General features: G+C 38.9%; 1 pseudogene; it reads left to right on the top strand.

The window, feature by feature from the left end:
* Nucleotides 1-18,186: 18,186 nt before the first annotated feature.
* LOC113917945 lies at nt 18,187-19,095 on the top strand (annotated as a pseudogene).
* The last annotated feature ends 388 nt before the right edge of the window (nt 19,096-19,483 follow it).

Genomic DNA, 19,483 nt, shown 5'->3' with positions numbered 1-19,483 from the left:
AATAAAATCTTTTAAAAAGGGGGGGCACCTGGGAGGCTCAGTTGTTTAAGCATTTGACTCTTGATTTCCGCTCAGGTCATGATCTCAGTCATGATCTCAGCATCGTGAGATTGAGCCCCATGTGGGGCTCCCTAGTCAGCGGGGAGTCTGCTTGGAATTCTCTCTCTCTCCCTCTCCCTCAGCCCCTCCCCTGCTCTCTCTTGCTCGTGCTCGCTCTCTCTCAAATAAATAAATAAAATCTTAAAAAACAAACAAAGACTTCACCTTGATCTTAGCAAATTCCAGGACACCCAATCTTAGGACTTCATGCCAGTCCATTACCAGCCACATTCTCTCTTGTTGTCAGAGGTCTGCATCTATTGCACTGCCTTATTAGAATGAAGGGAGGGGGCAAAGGGCAGCCTCCCTAAAGGTTGGGATCCCACGGATCTTATTTCATAATTCTATTATGAAGTAAAGTATCAGGTTGCAAGGAACATGGTTTAAGAAAACCATATGAGATGGAAATAAAAAAAGCGTAGAGGCAGATGCACCTGCATCCCGGGCCAGCACAGTGACTCCCCAAATTGAGCCATATGGCAGTTCTCCCTCCACACTTTCTGTTCCATTTCCCTTCCTTCCGTCCCCATATATCCAGCTGCTACAACAAATCTCTACCCTTGCATCTCCATAAGTTCTCATTTCAAAACTATTGCTTTCTGAGTAGTGTCTTATTTAATAAAATAGCACAAGATAGAATCCAAGGTAACTCTGTCATACTGGGCATTCTCAAGTTGCCTGGTTATACCACGAGACCAATTTCAGGATGTTCTAATATCAAGCAAAAACAACATTAAATAAACAGTACCAACAGATACCCACCTCTGAAAGTGATGAAATACAATCTTAGATGTTATTGAAGGTGTTATTAGAAGACTGGGAGGAAGTTAACCCAGACTCATAATAGTAAAACTGATTTTCCTCAATCAACTTGCCCCCATTACTCCTCCAGTCACATCTCCAGCTCTTCTACTTCCTCCCCGACAACCACTCTCTGTCTTTTCTCTCAACCTGGCCTCACCTAATGAATACCTGTGCATAATTCAGTCATCCGCCCCAATAGCCCAAACCCAAACCATTCTATTGTTCCAAAATCTTTCTTCCCTATGGGGGCCTCCATTCATTGCAACATAGAATTTTCACAATTAGATCGAAGATCATAACTTGCTTTAAAACAGCAAGAGGGAATCCATTCTATTAACACTGTTGCTGACATATGATGTTGATTTCAGCCAATCAGTCAAATTTTGCTTTCTGCATCTATAAAACAAGAATATAAATTCTGGTACTTTCCAGTGGATCAAAAGGCATCTTGGTTTTGTGTTCTGGAGGTGGAATGCACAAAATGACAGCTGGTGATCCAGATGAAAATAGCAGATGGTTTGACCCTTCATGGTACATTTTTCAAAACTTAAATTACTTTAGTTTCCTAGATTTAGATGCAAACAGGTTTCACATCAACACTCAGAATTCTGGTTTTTCTTTGGAAATTGAAAAAACACTGATACACATTCCATACATCAATACTTACCAGGGCATGAAAAGGAGCTGCCATCTTTCTACTGGGCATCTGATCTCCAGTCCTGACTCCTCCTTATTGTCTTCCACCTTGGCCATTTCGCTCACTTTCAGTGCCTGGCTGGCTTCTATAGCCATTCAGACTTGCGACTTGGGTTAAAAATAGAAATTAATATTAGATTATCAAAAAACATCAGAGAACTCCTTAACATTAGATTTATGAAGACTACAGGAAGCAGTATATGTGAGAGAAATCTATGTATTTAAATAGAAATAGAGACACATGCACATGCAAATTTAAGCCAAATAATACATGATATTAAAATAAGATATGTTAATATATTCTGAAGCAGCGTTACATTTGTCATCTTAAGTTGAATGTTATTTTTACTTTAAAAGCATTGTGTGAAGTAATAAAAGACTCATAAATTTAAAATTTGTTTGGGTAGAACATTAACGAACTTCATAAAACATAAAATAATACAAAGGACTGAATATTTTAGAAGTTTTTAAAAATGTTCTTTTATGGAGATATACTTACTCTTACCTGAAGTTCAAACTAATTTTACTAATTAACATTTTTTAATCTGAAAATACTATTTAGAGGGTTTCAGGTAAGAAAGATAAAATTATTAGAACTACAGATGTCTGTTCCTGCATTTCATGGGTGTTGTCATAGAAAAATAGGTTAAAAGACAAATTAATCATATGCTTACCCTTCAAGAGACACACACTTGTGTGAGTTACTATAGCAACTACACACAATTCCAACTATTAACTTTCTTATTGCAGAAAAAAAATGAATAACATGTTAGACTACTTAGGATAACATATAGCTTTGGAAGATACCTACTTATTTACCCAATATTATTACAAAACCTGCTTTACTATGAAAAACCAAAGGCAAATACTTTTTTTTTTTTTATGAATATGCCAGGAGTGAAGCCAGTGGTAGCAAAACCAGCCAACTGCCCTCTTCTTAGTGGCTCCACTACGGGTCTAGACTAATTATATGTAAAACACAACCCACTCTGGCCAGTCATGCCTGCCATAATTGTGCATGTTATACTCATAAAAATATACCACTAGCCTTTGCAATTTTCTTTAAAATTAAAATAGCAGTTAACTTTCCTTTGCTTCAACTAAATATGCCTTGGATTTTCCAAAACTGGGTTAGCATACTAAAATATAAATCAATGAGGGCTTTTTTTTTTTTTTGCTAGAAAGGCTGTCAAATACAATGTTATTTATCATTTGGGATTTACCTAAACAATTGCTTGAGCCACATTACACTCAGTAACAGATATGACTCGTGGCTTTTTGTTGTGTCCTTTTCATTTTTGTCTCAGAGATTTGAATGCTTTGTTTTACAACTGAACAAACAGAGGTGTACTGGTAGTTGTAGAGGAGGAGCTGAGAACAGAAGCCCAGTCCTAGGGAATAGAACATTCTCATCACTTTAAATTAATTTTAACCTATTGAGCTCTGATGGCCTCTGATTGCACAGGCTAAGATCTCAGGGTCCCACATATGGTTGTCTTTGTTTGTCCCACAAATTGTATGACTGAAAAATACTTCCCCTTTTCATTCTAACCTTATTCATCTTATTAACCAGAAATATGTTGGGGTCTTTTTCATAAGGAAAAAAAAGGAAAAAAGGCCAAACACTGAATCTAATATCTTTATCCCCTCTTTCCCTCAAAGCAGAGAATCAAAAAGGAAATAAAATTATTGGGCTTTCTGTTTGTTTGTCTGTAGCCAAAGGACTGAAATAAAAATGAAGCTGCATGGTATCTGCTAGCCAGAAGGGCTGGTTTTATCCTTCACACTGAAAATGGGTCTCATGCTTTAGATGCGAAGAGAAAGTATTATATTTTTATCTCAGTCCTCTGGTTCCACTCATTGAACAATAGCATCAAAAATTTGGCTTGACATGTCAAAAATTTCACTCTTATTTCAGCCTGGAACTAGTAAAGTGCAAGACATAAAGGTAAAGCACAAGAATGTTTTATAATTCTCTGAATACTCAGATCTGAAAAAGCCATGGCTATTGGCATTATTTTTCCTCACGTAGATGAAGGTAAGATATTGAAGGAAACCAGACACGTCATCCCACAATATGTCACTTTGGCATATTGACTTTTCAAAATAAAAGTACTTAAACAGCAGGTGTAGGAAGGACACTCTGGACCTTCCTTTTCCTTGCTGAAAGCAGGAGATAAAACTCCCATATGAAGGATATTCTTCTTGTAGCAGGAAGAAAGAAGATATTCTTACTAGCCCAGAAACATCAACGAAGGAATCTGCGCACAAACATTACTCCATTAGTTTCCCACCATATATTTACCCACGGTTGGCCGCCCTTGAAAGCCAAACACTGGTTTCTTTTGTCATGTCATTTCTCTACAAACTTATCATTCTTTGTGAAGATGCTCTATAAGATGGAATTGTAAGTTGCCATTTTGAGTTACTCAGTTTAGGTTTTCCCATGTGATGTGTGCAGTTCGCATTAGTAAACCGTTTATCACTTGTTAGTCTGTCTTTTTGTTACAGAGGTCTCAGCCAAGAACTAAGGATAGAGGGAAAATTACTTTTCTTCCCCCACAGTTATAAAATTAATTGGATTATAAAAATAATCCAACTGGCTGGCACCTAATGTGTTAAATAATCTCATCCACTCTTACCCATTCCGATTCCCTTTAAATAGAGATATGACTGCAGTGGACTCTTAGACATTGAAGAAGCTGCCCTATAATGACTCCTACAATGAGTAAAGAAACAGACCAATTCAAAATATATCCCAGTATTCCTGTTCATCTCCACTGGCTTCATATGCACCTTAATTTCTACCTTGCCACTATGCACCCCAGTCTCTTATTTATCCATAATCTTTTGTCTCACCGACCCCTTAAAGGAAAAACAAATCAAAATAATTCTTAGCTACTAATCTAGACACATTTCAACAATGGCTTCTGCCATATTAAACATAGTTCTACAAGTTAGAAAGCCAACAATAACTACATCTAATTTGGAGATTAAATATGAGTGGACAAGTACTGTGTCGAAGTCTCCACATGAGAGTTTCACTTTTTTGAATTTGTCACCAGGTCAGTCAAGCAGCATGTAGCTGGACCTTTGTCTCACTTCTCTAGAAGCCTCATCCAATAATAGCAGCTTCTAGTGGATAGCAATAATTAAAAACAACAGCAGCACCTTGCAGCCTTTTCCACACTGTCCAAACCATTGCCTTAAATATAGTCAGTGTCTCCTTGTTTTCCAAAAGATATTGAATGCTTCCAATTAGTTTTGCAGGCAGCATACCTCACTGCAAGTGTTTTACCAAGGGCTGACATAAGCACTGAGGAGCAGAGAATCTGATCATGCTTGTTTAACAAATTAGCCTTATGTTAAATTTTGGTTAGTGTATCATTTTCCAGATGGTAATATTCTTTCTCTGAATGGGTGGTTGGTTTGCCTTAGGTAACACAGCTATTTTGAGACAAAGTTCACCCCTCACCTAATTGAGTTTCCGTTCAGGAGATTAGAATCCCCACCATTCACTTGAAGACTATAGTTTTTCAAGTAGGGCAGATATTTGCATTTGATTAGTCTGTTCTAGATAGGCAGTGCCATGCTGATTCTCAAAGCAGCCTTCAAGAGATGATAAACTGTATTGAATCATGCCCCAAATCCATGAGCTGAGCTCCTGTAGTGACCTAAAAATTATATCAAATACATTTTACTGTGATTTTCTGGAAATTTCATTGTGTATTTAAGGGAATTTACATTCCATTATGTTCCATTCATCAACTATACATCCTCAAGGGAGGTATGACTGTTCCCAAACCAATCACCTTGCATGACAGTTTGTCTAAAGCAATGAATATGGCCATCATCTTCTTAGTTTTGGGTGGAGTTAGAGAAAAGTATGCCCAAATAGCTTGGGGTACTAATTTATCATATTCAAGATGAAACAATACAAAAGATGAAAAGAGGTGTCCAAATAGGATTTATTAATTAATTTATTTGAGAGAGAGAATGAGAGAGAAAGAGAGAGAGAGAGCACGAGACGGAGGAGGGTCAGAGGGAGAGGCAGACTCCCTTGCTGAGCAGGGAGCCCAATGCGGGACTCGATCCAGGGACTCTGGGATCATGACCTGAGCCGAAGACAAGTCGCTTAACCAACTGAGCCACCCAGATGCCCTCCAAACAGGAATATTTAGGGTCTTTTTTGTCACTAGGAATGTTAGTTTTTTTTTTTTTAATAAAGATTTTATTTACTTTTTGACAGAGAGAGACATAATGAGAGAGGGAACACAAGCAGGGGGAGTGGGAGAGGGAGAAGCAGGCCTCCTGTTGAGCAGGGAGCCCGATGTGGGGCTCGATCCCAGGACCCTGGGATCATGACCTGAGCCGAAGGCAGACGATCAACGGCTGAGCCACCCAGGCACCCCGGAATGTTAGTTTTTAATTCTCCTTCTATCTTAAAGTCTCAGAAATTTGTTTTTTGATATTAAACCTTTTTATTGTAAGGAAAAGAAAAAAAGTCACAACAAAATGGGTACTTGCAATTGCTATTCACCTAATTACACAGATTTTCAACCTTTTCACTTATTCTCTTCAATTAGTAAAGAGGGCCTAGCTTACTATCATTTATCCATAATCCCCATATTTTATCAGATACATAATCACTTTACTTTGTATATAAACAGACAAAATGTAACATCTTCCATAGAGTAAAATTAGTATTTTAAAGGGAATTTGCAGAAATGTATTCCCTAAAATCTTTGTTCCTATTTAGATGCCCCAAACCATACCTTTCATTCATCATCTCTCTCTCCCAACTTCCTCTCTCTTGCCCCATCCCCAATGTTACTTCACTGTATATTCTCTAGAGAAGCTGTCACATGAAACATTGTCTTCCACATGGAAGCACAAATAATCTAAGGTTTTAAAAGTGGTGACTGTCTTATGGCTAGATTTAAGTATGAAGGTTGTTGAATGAAATGCTGTGACATAAAATGGACTTCTATTTTAATCTGCAACCCAATAATATTAAAGAGCTTTTTTGGTATAATTACTGCAAACAGAACTTACCTATAGCTAATTATTTAATAGCTACATTTCACGCTGTGTGATATTAAAAAAAAAAGAAATACTGATCTGAATTTTAAAACTTTAATGACTGATGTCAGACTTCTGAGAAATAATTGGGATTAAAAATCAGTCACATCTACTCATCTTGACTACTGTAACACTGATAAAAGTTGGATTTTTGAAAATAATACACTATCAATTTCAAAAATTGAGGTGATCCATTTCTTTTTAAAAGTTTTTGAGAAATTACTATTATAAGAGGATATAGTTAAATTCAGCTCCTTGTCCTATGTCTATTTTTTCTCTCTTTTTCAAGTCAATGGTTCACAAATTAGTTTATCTTGAATTTTTGTATTTAAAAAGAAACACTTATTTCTATACAGTGATTCTGTTTTTTTTTTCTTCTGTTATCTTTTACTATACATTTATCAAGGTTAGTTTTTTTTTACATTGATTGATTTTTAACATTTTCATTAGTATTCAACATTTCAAAAGATTACACTGAGAAAATGCCCTATGTGTCAGGTATCCAGAAACTTCTTTGAATAGTAACAATTTAAGCAGAAGAGAAAACTTGAAAGCAGTTATCCAAATATACCAATTTCCAGCAGTGCAATGGCAATTCAATCTTCTGCCAAAAATTAATTTGATATTTCTATAGAAACAACCTGGTGATCACCTTCTTCTCTGATAGGATGCTTAGATGCACATATAGAGCTGCATAATACATTGACCTGGGATACACTTCAAAACACATAACAAGCAGCTGGTATTTTCCTTAAGGGGGAGAAGGAGAATGAAAGAAAAACAGAAAAGGCAAGACTTTCAAAAATATCTGTTAACATATTAACTGCATTTTTTAATCCTTCATAAAATTGCACCTACTGAAAACTGAACATACACTTTTGGGAAAGTATTTTTTAAAGAAGTTCAAAGATCTTATGGAATAAGAATACTCCAATTAACAGAATATGAAAAAATACTTTGGAATGAATGTGCCTACTATTTCTCAGGTAGATGAATGGCTACAATTTCAGAATCTTAACTATCTCCGAACTTGAACCTAAGTTTGTAATTCCAGAGAGGATACCTTCTGGATATGCACCCTCCTTCGATCCTTTAGGCTGGAGATTGCTTTCTCAACTTTGGCACTGCTAATATTTGGAACCAGATAATTCTTTCTTGCAGGAGCTGTCCCGTCCCTACATTTCTTTCTTGTAGGATGTTTAGCAGCATCCCTGGCCTCTAGCCACGAAATGCCAGCGGCACCAATCTATCATCCACCTTCATAACAACCAACAGTGTCTCCAGATATTGCCAATATCCCATGGCAGAGAGGGGCAAATCTGCTCCCAGTTGAGAACCTCTGAGCTAAATGGAGGAAAAATTAACAATCCTTAAGAAAAAGAAAAAAGAAAAACCTAGAAATTATAGTTATAACATGTGCCCTAATTTAGGTTCTCCCAGAAGGCGACTGCCATATAAGGGTTTGAGCAAATGTAGTTCACTTGGGAGGTGGTACCAGAAAGTGCCAGTAGAGGAGGAGAAAAGTGAGACAGAGAAAGGAAGAAGCCAGTAGAGATGAATTAATGAACAGATTATTGCTGTATACCATTGGGAAGACCGCTGGGAAATTGTGAAGAACCTTACCTAAGAGGTAAGAGACATGAGGTATTTACTTACTCCCCTCCCTAATTGCTACCCCCTACTGGCTACTCCCAGGTCACTGATTCTCTAATACTTCATGCCTGTTTCAAGGGGCAGATTGCCAGAGAAAGCCCTCAGAGACAGCATCAGGTGATTGCAGCAGGAAGTTTTAGGTATCTATAGCAGTAGTTCTCAAAGTGTGGTCACTGGACCAATAGTATCAGCATCACCTGAGAACTTACTAGGAATATAAATTCTCAAGCAGTACCTAAGACTGAAGCAGAAACTTCAGGGCTGAGGCCCAGCAGTCTGGTTTAACAAGCCCTCCAGGTGATTCTGATGTACACTCAAGTGTGTGAACCACTGGTCTAGCTCAGTGCTTCCCAACCAGGAGCAATCAGGCAACTTCTGGAGACACCGTTGGCTGTCATAACTGGGGTGGGGATGGGACTACTGGCATCTAGTGGGTGAGGCTAGGGATTCGGCTATACATCCTACAACATCCGGAACCACCATCCCCCTCCCACCCGCACAACAGATTTTTTTTAACTGGCCCAAAATGTCAACAGTGCCAAGGTTGAGAAACCTTGGGGATGGAGAGTGATAAAGAAATAAGGGTGGGCATCAACAGCATCTCCCATAGGATGAGTTTCACTTTTTGTGTGCTTGTTTAATTTTCTTCCAAGTGCTGTTGTGTTTTAAATATTGTAAACATTAATAAACATCCGGTTAAAAATCAACCTAGTTTCTGTGTACACACCGCTGTTACCCTTACTTCTTTTCACTCTGGGTAAACCCTCTAAGCCTCCCTGTTTCTCCTCTCTTCGACTACTCTCCTTGGAATGCTCTTTCTTTTACCTTTCCTTGCTGAATACAGCTAACACTGCTGTCACCGTCCCAATGCTTCCTGTCACATTTATCCAATGATTTCTAAAGCAAGGGCTCCTTCAGTAAAGTAGGTTCCCTTCCCTGTGAGCACAACATACATTGCCTTATTATCAATCCGTTCAGTTCCCAGCTCCCACAAACCTCAGAAAAGGCATAAGGGTTGACACCTCCTCTCTAATTTTCATTCCTCATTTTAGGTGAATACAGTTGTCATTGAAATACTCTGTATCGTCCAACTTCATAACAAGCCACATTAAAAACAGTCATAGTAACTAACATGCCTTGGAATTTACTTCAGGGGAGCACATTTGTTTAGAATGTAGAGATGCCCACAGCATGGGTGTGTTGTCCTCATTGCTGCTGTAAACAACCAATCGTCAGCATTCATTCTGTTTCAAGCAAAGCATGCTAAGTATTTTGCAAAATGTGGTAGGCAGAATTTTGTCCCCCATGACTCTGCCCCTTGGTGTTGCCTCCAAGACCACGTTACATGGCAAAATGAACTTGGCAGGTGTAATGGGGGTTACTAGTCAGTTGACCTTAAAATAACTATAGTGGCCTGGTTTATCCAGGTCAGCCCCAAATCATCACACATGCTCTAAGAAGCAGAAACAGAAAAGAGCATCAGGCAGAGTCTGCAGAAGGGAAGGCAGAGAGATGCTGAGTACCCGAAAGGTTCAACATGCTGCTTATGGCTTTGAAGATGAACAGGGCACATGCCAGGGCACAAAGGTGGCCTTGAGAAGCTGAGGATATCTCGCAGCCAGTAGCCGGCAGAGAAATGAGGATCGCAGTCCTACAACTACACGGAACCAGTCTAGCAACAACCTCAATGAGCCTGGAAAAAGACTCTCACCCAGCCTCTCCAGGTAAGAGCCCAGGTGAGCTGACATTTGACACCTTAATTTCAGCCTTGTGGGACCCTAAACAGACCACCCCATTGAGCCTTCCTGAACTCCTGACTTACGGAAGTGAGGGGATAATAAAATGGGTGTTGTATGAAGACACTAAGTTTGCAGTAACTTGTGAGGTAGCAATCAAAAGCTAATGCACAGGGGCGCCTGGGTGGCTCAGTCATTAAGCGTCTGCCTTCGGCTCACGTCATGATCCCAGGGTCCTGGGATCCAGCCCCGCATCGGGCTCCCTGCTCAGTGGGGAGCCTGCCTCTCCCTCTCCCACTCCCCTACTTGTGTTCCCTCTCTCGCTGCATGTCTGTCAAATAAATAAATAAAATCTTAAAAAAAAAAAAAGAAAGCTAATGCACAAACAGTATTTCCCTTTCTCTTTATGGCAACACTATAAACTTTTTGTGTCTGTATTGAGAAAACAGAGGCTCAGAAATGTTGATTATATTGATCAAGGTTGCAAAGTTGGTAAATCAGAGAGTTGGGGTCAGAATACAGATCTGTTTGCCACTGAAGACCATAGCCTTACCAACTATTCAAATTTTTCCTTCAAAAGGCAAGCTATCAGAGTTAAGAACAACTCGTTTTAATTTATCAGTTTATCTGGTGGTAATTCCTAATGGATTTGAACAATTGAGTTTCTCACACTAAGATCAAATAAGTCTAGTCAGGAAAAAAAATAATCTCTAAGTCACACAGGCATTAGAATAAATAACTTTCATTCAGTTTTGGGTTACTAAATATTATCTAAGACTGATCTGGATAATATGATCATCAGATAAAGTGTGTCACCCATTTGAAAGCAGCACAAACAGAACATTATGGTCCATTAAAAAATTTTTTTTTTCATTTCACTTAGTACAAGATAAGAAGTATATTGATGCTATAGTAGACTTTATGGGGATGGGTTCTTCCATTCTCTCCCTAACTCTTTCAAATCTAACACTAGCAAATTCTTTTGAAAACAACATTCTTAGTACAAAGTCAACATTAAAGACCTCCCGACAAAAGCACTTTAAAAAGTGGAGCACTTGTCCTAACATTATGCAATGTTTGAAGATCTTTTCTTCATTTCTCAGGTTCTTATTTAAATCCGCAGTGATGCACAGCAGGCTGCGTGAGGCTTTTAGTATAAATACAATTGTACTTAATTCAGTGAGAGAAACTTGAAAGTGAACACATTAAGCACTACATATTTTTACTTCACATATAATACCTAGAGAAAAGCAAAGGCTACCAAAAGAGGTTAAAAAAGATGAAGATGAATAAATAAAATATGTTCATGACAGGCTAACAATCTGGGACCAGCTGCTGCTGAGCAAACATTTATTATTGCCATCCATCTGAGGTTGCACAGAAAATAGAATTTCCAGAAAGACAGTGAACAGGAAATGCGTATCTGATAATCAAATATGCAAAGCTCCCACCTCCTAAGGATAATTGTTTCCCAGAGAAAAGCTTGAACCTATTTAAGTAACATATAAATAACTCAAAGCCTGCATGGGGATAACAGGAACAGAGCTCAAATCTGTACACAAGCGGACCAACAAGTAAGTTCTATATTGTTTTGGCAGAGAAACCTGCTAATAACGTTAAAATCTCCCTTATTTGCCCTAAGTTTGAAAATAGTTTTGGGAGGCAGTTGACTGGTTTGCCGATCTGACCTTTCTCAGGATCTATACTGCCAGCCCCTTGGTCTGAGCCATTTCCATCTCAGCCTAGAATACTGCAGGACCTGCAAGCTGGTCTCCTGATTCACCATCACAAGATACCAGCCAGAGCAATCCATTTAAAATGTAAGTCAAATTGGGCTATTCCCCCTCTCAAAACTCTCCAGTGGATCCCCATTTCATTCTGAGTCTAAGACTTCAAAGGTCTACGTCTTCAAACATGCCATAATCTGTCCCACCTCGCACACCCCTTGCCAATCTGACCTGACTCCCTACTACTCTCCTTTTAATCTCACCCTGCTCCCGCCTCCTTGGTCCCTTTGTTGTTCCTCAAGCAAGTCAAACAAGCTTCCACATTAAGGTCTTTGCACTGACTGTTCCTACTTTCTGCAAAACTCTTCTTCCACACCGCGGAGTTCTTTGTTCAAATGTTCGAATTTCTTAAAGCAACCTGCCCTCACACTCGGTTTGAAAAATACATTCTACCACCCCATCGCGCTTGAGCCCTCTTATTCCAGCTATTTCCTCCCCCCCGAAACTCCTCATCACCTTCTACCATACCATATAATTCACTTAGTAGGTCTACTGTTAATGGTCTCTTCTATCCATTAGAATTGAACGTCCAACAGGACACAGTCTTCGTCGGTATCTAGAAGACTGCTGTCCAACAGGAATGTGATGAGAGCCACATATATATTATGAATTTTTCTGGAAGCTTAATCAGATCAGTAAAAGACCACTGGTGAAATTAATGTAAAATATATTTCTTACATGTGTTACTATATAGTAATATATCTCTTAAATATTATCACTTCTCTATGTGACACTGGCCATATTTCAAATACTCAATAGCCACGGAAGGCCACTGGCTCTGGCACTGGATATCCCAAAGCTGGAACAATCTGGACACATTATAACATCCAAATTATGTTGGTTCAATTTACCGACCTTCAACTTGTTGAAAAAATGAGTAAATGAGATTCCAGGGGTGTCCTGTCTGCAGTTATCTGTTCTATGGCAATTGATCACTGTTTTGTCCTTGTCTTGGTCTGAATCTCAGTACAACAGAATCAGCACCCTCTCCCTCTGTAACCCATCACTTGTTACATTGTGCTTAGTAAGTCACAAGAGGTTTCCTTTCCAAGTCCCAAGCATGAATAAATTCTCTAACTTTTCCAGACTTGCAATTGTTATCTTTTCTTGGTGCTTGGATGTCTCTTAGGAATATGATCAAAGCAGTGAACCCTCTTCAAAGATAAAAATGCACTGACACAGCACATTTTGCACACAATTTCAGGGGCTTCATAAAATGCTGGTTAAGAACCCTCGTGGACAGGGTGAGCCAGCAGGTAGGTTTTCAGGATCAATTCAGATAAAATGACCCTCAAAGCTTGCATTATTCTGACCCTCTAAGCCTATAGCCTATATAATTCCAAATCTGTGGGGCTCTGAGCAACCCAATCCAAGCAGTTTTTTCTATTCCCACTTTCCATGTTCCCCCACAGGATTAAGTAAACTCACATGAATTTTCCTCATTGTTTCCTGACTCTTCTCATTCTCTCAAACTTGACTTTGACTCCATTCTTGAATTTGCAAGTCCCTGCTACTGTATTTCAGCAGATGGGCCAGTCTTTACAGATATATATTCAAAGATGTGTCCTCTTTTCAGAATAAATGATTTTCCAAAATATGTAAACAGTGAGGCAGTGGCTGTTCATCATAGGCAGTTACTTTTCTTCTAATATTCAATGGGATCTGTATTTTCTGCACTAAACTTCCTAACAATGTATAAATTGGATTTGCATTTAACAAGACAACATACAGTACCTGAGATCTGCCACTACTTAGGATTGACAAGTAGGTTTTATACACACACACAAACACACACACACAAACTTGGTATATATAAAGCACATGTATGTAAAGCACCATATCCTTGGTGCATGTAAAGTGTATACATATATATATATATATATATATGTATATATATATCACTTATATATATGTAAGTGTATACACACACACACACACACACACACATACACACACACACATACACACACCAAGGAGATACTTATATATCTCCTTGGTGTTTGTAAAGCACATGACCGCAAAAAAAGGATGCATTCTTATTTTCTAAGATACATCCAGAACAGATGCTGTCTGTTGCTCTACCTATATTCGCACTCTTACAACCACAACTATAAGCCCCTCCATTTCTTTCTGAGGAATTTTTCTTTCCACCGGAGCCCATTTTGCAACATGAATAAGAGACTAGAAGTGTTGGAGAATCAACCCCTCAACCAATAACTCATAAGATCTGTTGTATAAATACATGAGTCTTGGTATATAAATCCTTGCCCATTGGGTGGGATAACTCAGAACTTTGTGTTTCCTCCTGTGTCCCACACTTTCCACAGAAGCACCTAGTTGCATGGTACCTGACTTGAAATGCACCATTTATAGCTGCCTTCTCTTCACTTTTACACTTCTCCATTCTTTCAGCACATCCTCGGATCATCTCCCAGGAAGCACTTGTACTCAAGTCCTTGTCTCAGGTTCTGCCTCTGGGGGAATCCAATCTAAAGCATATCCTCTGCAAAAGATCTCCATGAAGTAGTGATACAAATGAAAATGAATTTTAGTGGCCTGGAAATAAATGCCAAAGTCAAGGAGTGAGCTAAGCTAATGGGATGAAATCTATGATATTTGATAAACTGATCATGTCTTCTGAATAACAAGTAATAATAAGAACAAGGGACAGTACAAGAATTTACTGGAAGACAGTAGAGAGGATTCTGAACTCTCTTCAGTGAATACACAAGACAAACTTATCATCATTGTCAATGTTAGTTAAAAGAAGTAAAGACAGATGATTTCCTATTCAACAGTGCATACTCATTTATATTATGGGCAAAACACAGGGATAGGTGATGATATATAAAATATTAAGTGCTATTCAATTTAACTTATGTTTATTATAATCATTTTTATTAATAAGAACAGCAGGTGTCATTTATTCAGTGCCTATAATACACAAAGGATTTTACATGTTTTATCTCATTTCATCTTCCCAATAAACATATGGAATAAAGAATTCCATCCCCGATGGTTAAATAAGGCCATTGAGATTCAGAGATATCAATACATCCAAATTTAGAGAATGAAAAACTACCAGAGTGAGGACAAATATTCAGATACTCCATTCTATTAACAGTCATTTGGCAATCCATCTCTCCTCCTTTTGTCATCTGTGCACTAGGTGTGGGACCTTCATGCTGAGAGCCCATGATGCAAGCTCAGCCCGTGTGGTTGGTTCATGATCAGCTGGAGTCAATGAGGTGCCATGGCACCTTGGCTAGGACATCTGGGGAAGAACTCACATCTTTCCTGAAGTATTTAAAGCTGGGATAGAATAAATGTTGCAAGTACTACAGTGATATACATGCTTGAAGAGAAGTAGATGCAGATGAACTTGAGAAACTGGGTCCTGGGGTGACATCACTTAAGCCTCTTCTCTGAGTTGAGTTTGATCTCCCTTGGTGTAACAGTTGCAGGAGACAATTCCATTATTACTTGATTCAGTTTTCATTTAGTTTCTTTGTTTCTTACAGCTAAAGGGAAAAGGACTGATAAAAAGCTGTAAATTCATTCCCAAGCACAGCCCTCATCTTCTGGAACTGCGTGACCTCATTCAAACATGCCCGGTTCAAGATTCCGTGACCATTTTGTGAGGGTGTTATTACTTGTACTTTTCTTTCTTTTAACATTTCACATGACTTTCCCTGTAGGGAAATCTATAGCTTCATGTTTTTTCATTCTGGACATTCATACAGCTCTTCAACAGACAAAGAAAATTCATTTGCCATTCGACCACAGTAGTTTTTATTGAAATGAATACTCTTACAATTACTATAGCTTCTGCCCTGGCCCTCATACAGTTGATTCTCAAGAGAACAGCCAGGGTGATTTTGTTTGGAAAAAAAAAATGGCAACAAAATGAGATACGATTTCACATCCACTGAGATGGCTATTGTCAAAAAGGTAGGCAATAACAAATGTTGGTGAGGCTATGGAAAAATTAGACCCCTCATACATTGAGCCTGAGGATATAAAATTATGCGGCTGCACTGAAAAAAGTTTGGTGGTTCTTCAAAAAGTTAATACAGAATTTCCACACTACCAAGAAATTCCACTTCTAGGTATGTACACAAGAGTTGAAAGACAAGGTAATCAAACAAATACTGGTAGATGAAGGTGGAAACAAGTGATGAACGCTTCAACTGATGAATGGACAAACAAAATGTGGTATATACATACCATGGAATATTACTGAGTCATTAAAGGAATGAAGTGCCGATACATCTTACAACGTAGATGAACTTAGAAAACATGTGCTAAGTAAAAGAAGCCAGACACAAAAGGTCACATATTATACAGTTCCATTTTTATGAAATTTCCAGAATGAGTAAATCCATAGAGACAGAAAGCAGATTGGTGTTTGCCAGGTCTAGAGGGATGGGGAGTGGGGAATGACTTCTTAGTAGGGCTGGGGTTTTCTTTTGGGGTGACAAAAAGTTTTGGAACTAGATAGAGGTAGCGGTTATGAAACACTGTGAATGTGGTAAATCTCACTGAATTGTTCATTTCAAAATGTCTAATTTTATATTCTGTGGATTTCACCTTTTTTTTTAAGTGGCAAAAAATGTCAGTTCAAGTTATTCATCTTGTCAAACTCTCCAATGACTTCCTATTTCACTCATGGTAAAAGACAAAATCCTTACTGTGCCCTGTAAGAAGGCACACAATCTGATTCTCTATTACTTTTCTGAGGCCCTTGTGTTCTTACTCTCAGCATTTTTCATTTCACACCAGCCTCTTTGCCATTTCTTAAACACTCAGCTCCGCTCTCCCCCATTCCCCAGGGCTTTTGAACTTGTTCCCTTTTCCTGGAATGCTCTTCTTCCAAATGTCTGCATGGCTTATTCCTTCGCCTCCTTTGGGACTCTGCTCAGCTGTTACACTTAAAGTGAGGCATTTTCAAACAAAAATATTTAAGTTTCATTCCTTCACTGACAGCGCTGCCTCCTCATCTCTTCCTTCATTTTCCTGCAGTACTTATCACCGTGAATACACTATATGTTTTATATATTTTTATTTGTTTCCCATTCCATAAATGTAAGGTCCATTAGGACAAGAGTCTCTGTTTTGTTTCCTGCTGTCTTTCCATTGACTAAGCCAGGGACTGGCACGTTGTAGACATTCTGGTGACTCTACAAATATTTACTGACCTCCTTCTAGCTCTATTCTTTATGAATCAGATGCACCAGAAGGAGACTCTGATTTGATGCTGAGTTAGGTAGAGAGAAAGGCAACTGTGTCACCTCTGTGGCTCACCACTTAGGCTGGGTGGTTTTGGGGTTGGTAGGGCAGCACCTTCCTGGGCAGGGCTCAGGCAGCAGCGACCCTGGGGGCCCAATATTGTAATGAGTTCTGAGACTCATTCCTGGAAGCTCACAATAGAGTTTGTTTCTTCAATCTTCCCAACGATTCCATCATCTATTTAAGTCCCGCAATGAATCTCTTGGTGCTGAATCTAGGAAGAAAGGATTGCATTATCTTCAAAGGAGAACCTTGACAAATATAACATGGTACTGGTAAAAGAAAGTCATGAAGTCATTTGGTACTCACTTTAATAAGTTGTCCTATTTATCAACTAGACTAATAACTAGTATCTCAAGAGTGCTTACTTCTATAAAAATATATCATTTGATGCAAGGAATTTCTGCTTTCAACACCCCTAGGTTGTAAATGCATTATTTTTAGAAAAATCTGCTAAATTATTAACACATCTATCCCCCAATGTTAGTCATTTCCTTGTTTGTGCTGGAGAGTACAATTCTTATCCATGAACAGCACTATTTAGTTGATCCTACTTGTCATTTTCCTACATTTCGGTATCAATTAACTATTGCTGCCTAATCCACAACTGTGGAATGCCAGTGGTACCCATCAGCAATTATTTGTTACACATCTGTGGGTCAGCTGATTAGTGGTTGGCTGATCTGGAGAGAAACCATCTGAGTGCTCTACAACAAGCGTAGGTCTGTCTGAGATTTTCTCCTCATTCAGGTCTGCTACATGTGACAGGGCAGATCCCAGGGGCAATCTCTCCGTGATTGCAGAGGAACCATTAGACATGCCCAAGTCTTCATAAGGCCTAGCCTCAGAACTGGCCGTCACTTGTCTAGGTCCCACTGCCTAAAGTCCCATGGTAGAGCCAAAGGTCAAGAAGTGGAAGGTACATTACCCCACCTCTTTCTGGAAGATTCTGCCAAGTTTCCGGGCAAAGGTTATTAGGAGATTCAGAGCAATCAGAAACCAGTTCTACTGATCCTTAGACTTCAGAACTCTCTTCCAACATGGCCCAAGACAACTCTCCAAACAAGACCATAACAATGAATCAGAGACGCAGCCGCACCAAATTCACAGAAGATCAATTGAAAATCCTCATCAAGGCATTTGACCAAAATCCTTACCCAGGTTATGCTACCAAACAAAGACTTGCTTTAGAAATCAACACTGATGAGTCCAGAATCCAGATTTTGTTTCAGAATCGAAGAGCTAGGCACCAGTGCCAGAAAAAATCAGAACCCGATGAGGACTTAGAATCAAGTCAAGACCAAGATCACTCTGAAGAGGAGATTCAAAGTAGAGAAGACAGACGGTGTCGTACCAGCTATACTTCTTCACAATTACACACCCTCATCGGGGCATTTATGAACAACCCTTATCCTGGCATTGATACCAGAGAGCAACTTGCTAAAGAAATTGGCATTCCAGAGTCAAGAGTCCAAATTTGGTTTCAAAATCGGAGATCCAGATTCCATGTCCAGAGAAAAAGAGAACCTGATGATCAAGACTCAGAACAGAGACAAGACCAGGAACAGGATCTCTGGGATGAGAGAGTTCAAGACAACTGTTTTCCCAATAAACTATTGGGCCTTTTCAGACCCAACAAACCCACTAGCTGTCTCTGCAGAAGCCTGGACTCAAGGTCAACTGATACAGTCCCAGCCCATGAACAAGGAAGGCCCTGCATTTCTTAATCAAGAAAATGAGCCCAAGACCCCATCCAGCTTATACCAGTTGCCCTAAATTTCTTCCCCTCGTCCTGACATCAGGGGCTGGGTTTTGCTTTGTTCTGGTGTTGTCTTTACCCCCAAACGAATATGGGATGTATGTTACATATAGGTTTGCTCATTATGCACACTCCGTCTTTACTCATGAAAAGTCATGCTCCCCCACTCTCTTCATCAATATGCATGTAGCCTCAACTCCTTTGATTATAAAAAACTTGTTCTCTCCCCCTTCCGGAAGGCAGGTTTGAAGCTCCCTCCCACCTCCTTGTCTCCTCATCTGGCTGCCTCTTGAATAAACCCTTTCCTTTCTGCACAAAAAAAAAAAAAAAAAAAGAAACCAGTTCTAATTTTATTATTAGTTTATTATTATTATTGATTTTAAATAATTAAGGAGATGCATTCTGTAGCCTTTGTTTTAAAAAGTTAGCAATCAAAATCCACACAAAGGTTTTCAAGTTTAGTTTCTATAAATCATTTACATGTAGTTTATGAGGAAGTGGATAGAAACTCTTGAATACTTCATTTCCCTTTTCTTTAACGAATGAATACCTTTACCCGGCATGTAGGTTGAGTTGAA

The sequence above is a fragment of the Zalophus californianus genome, chromosome 1, assembly GCF_009762305.2.
Source record: "Zalophus californianus isolate mZalCal1 chromosome 1, mZalCal1.pri.v2, whole genome shotgun sequence".
In the NCBI taxonomy this organism is placed as follows: domain Eukaryota; kingdom Metazoa; phylum Chordata; class Mammalia; order Carnivora; family Otariidae; genus Zalophus; species Zalophus californianus.
The sequence above is the reverse complement of the archived record's forward strand: the minus strand, read 5'-3'. Positions and strand labels throughout refer to the sequence as shown.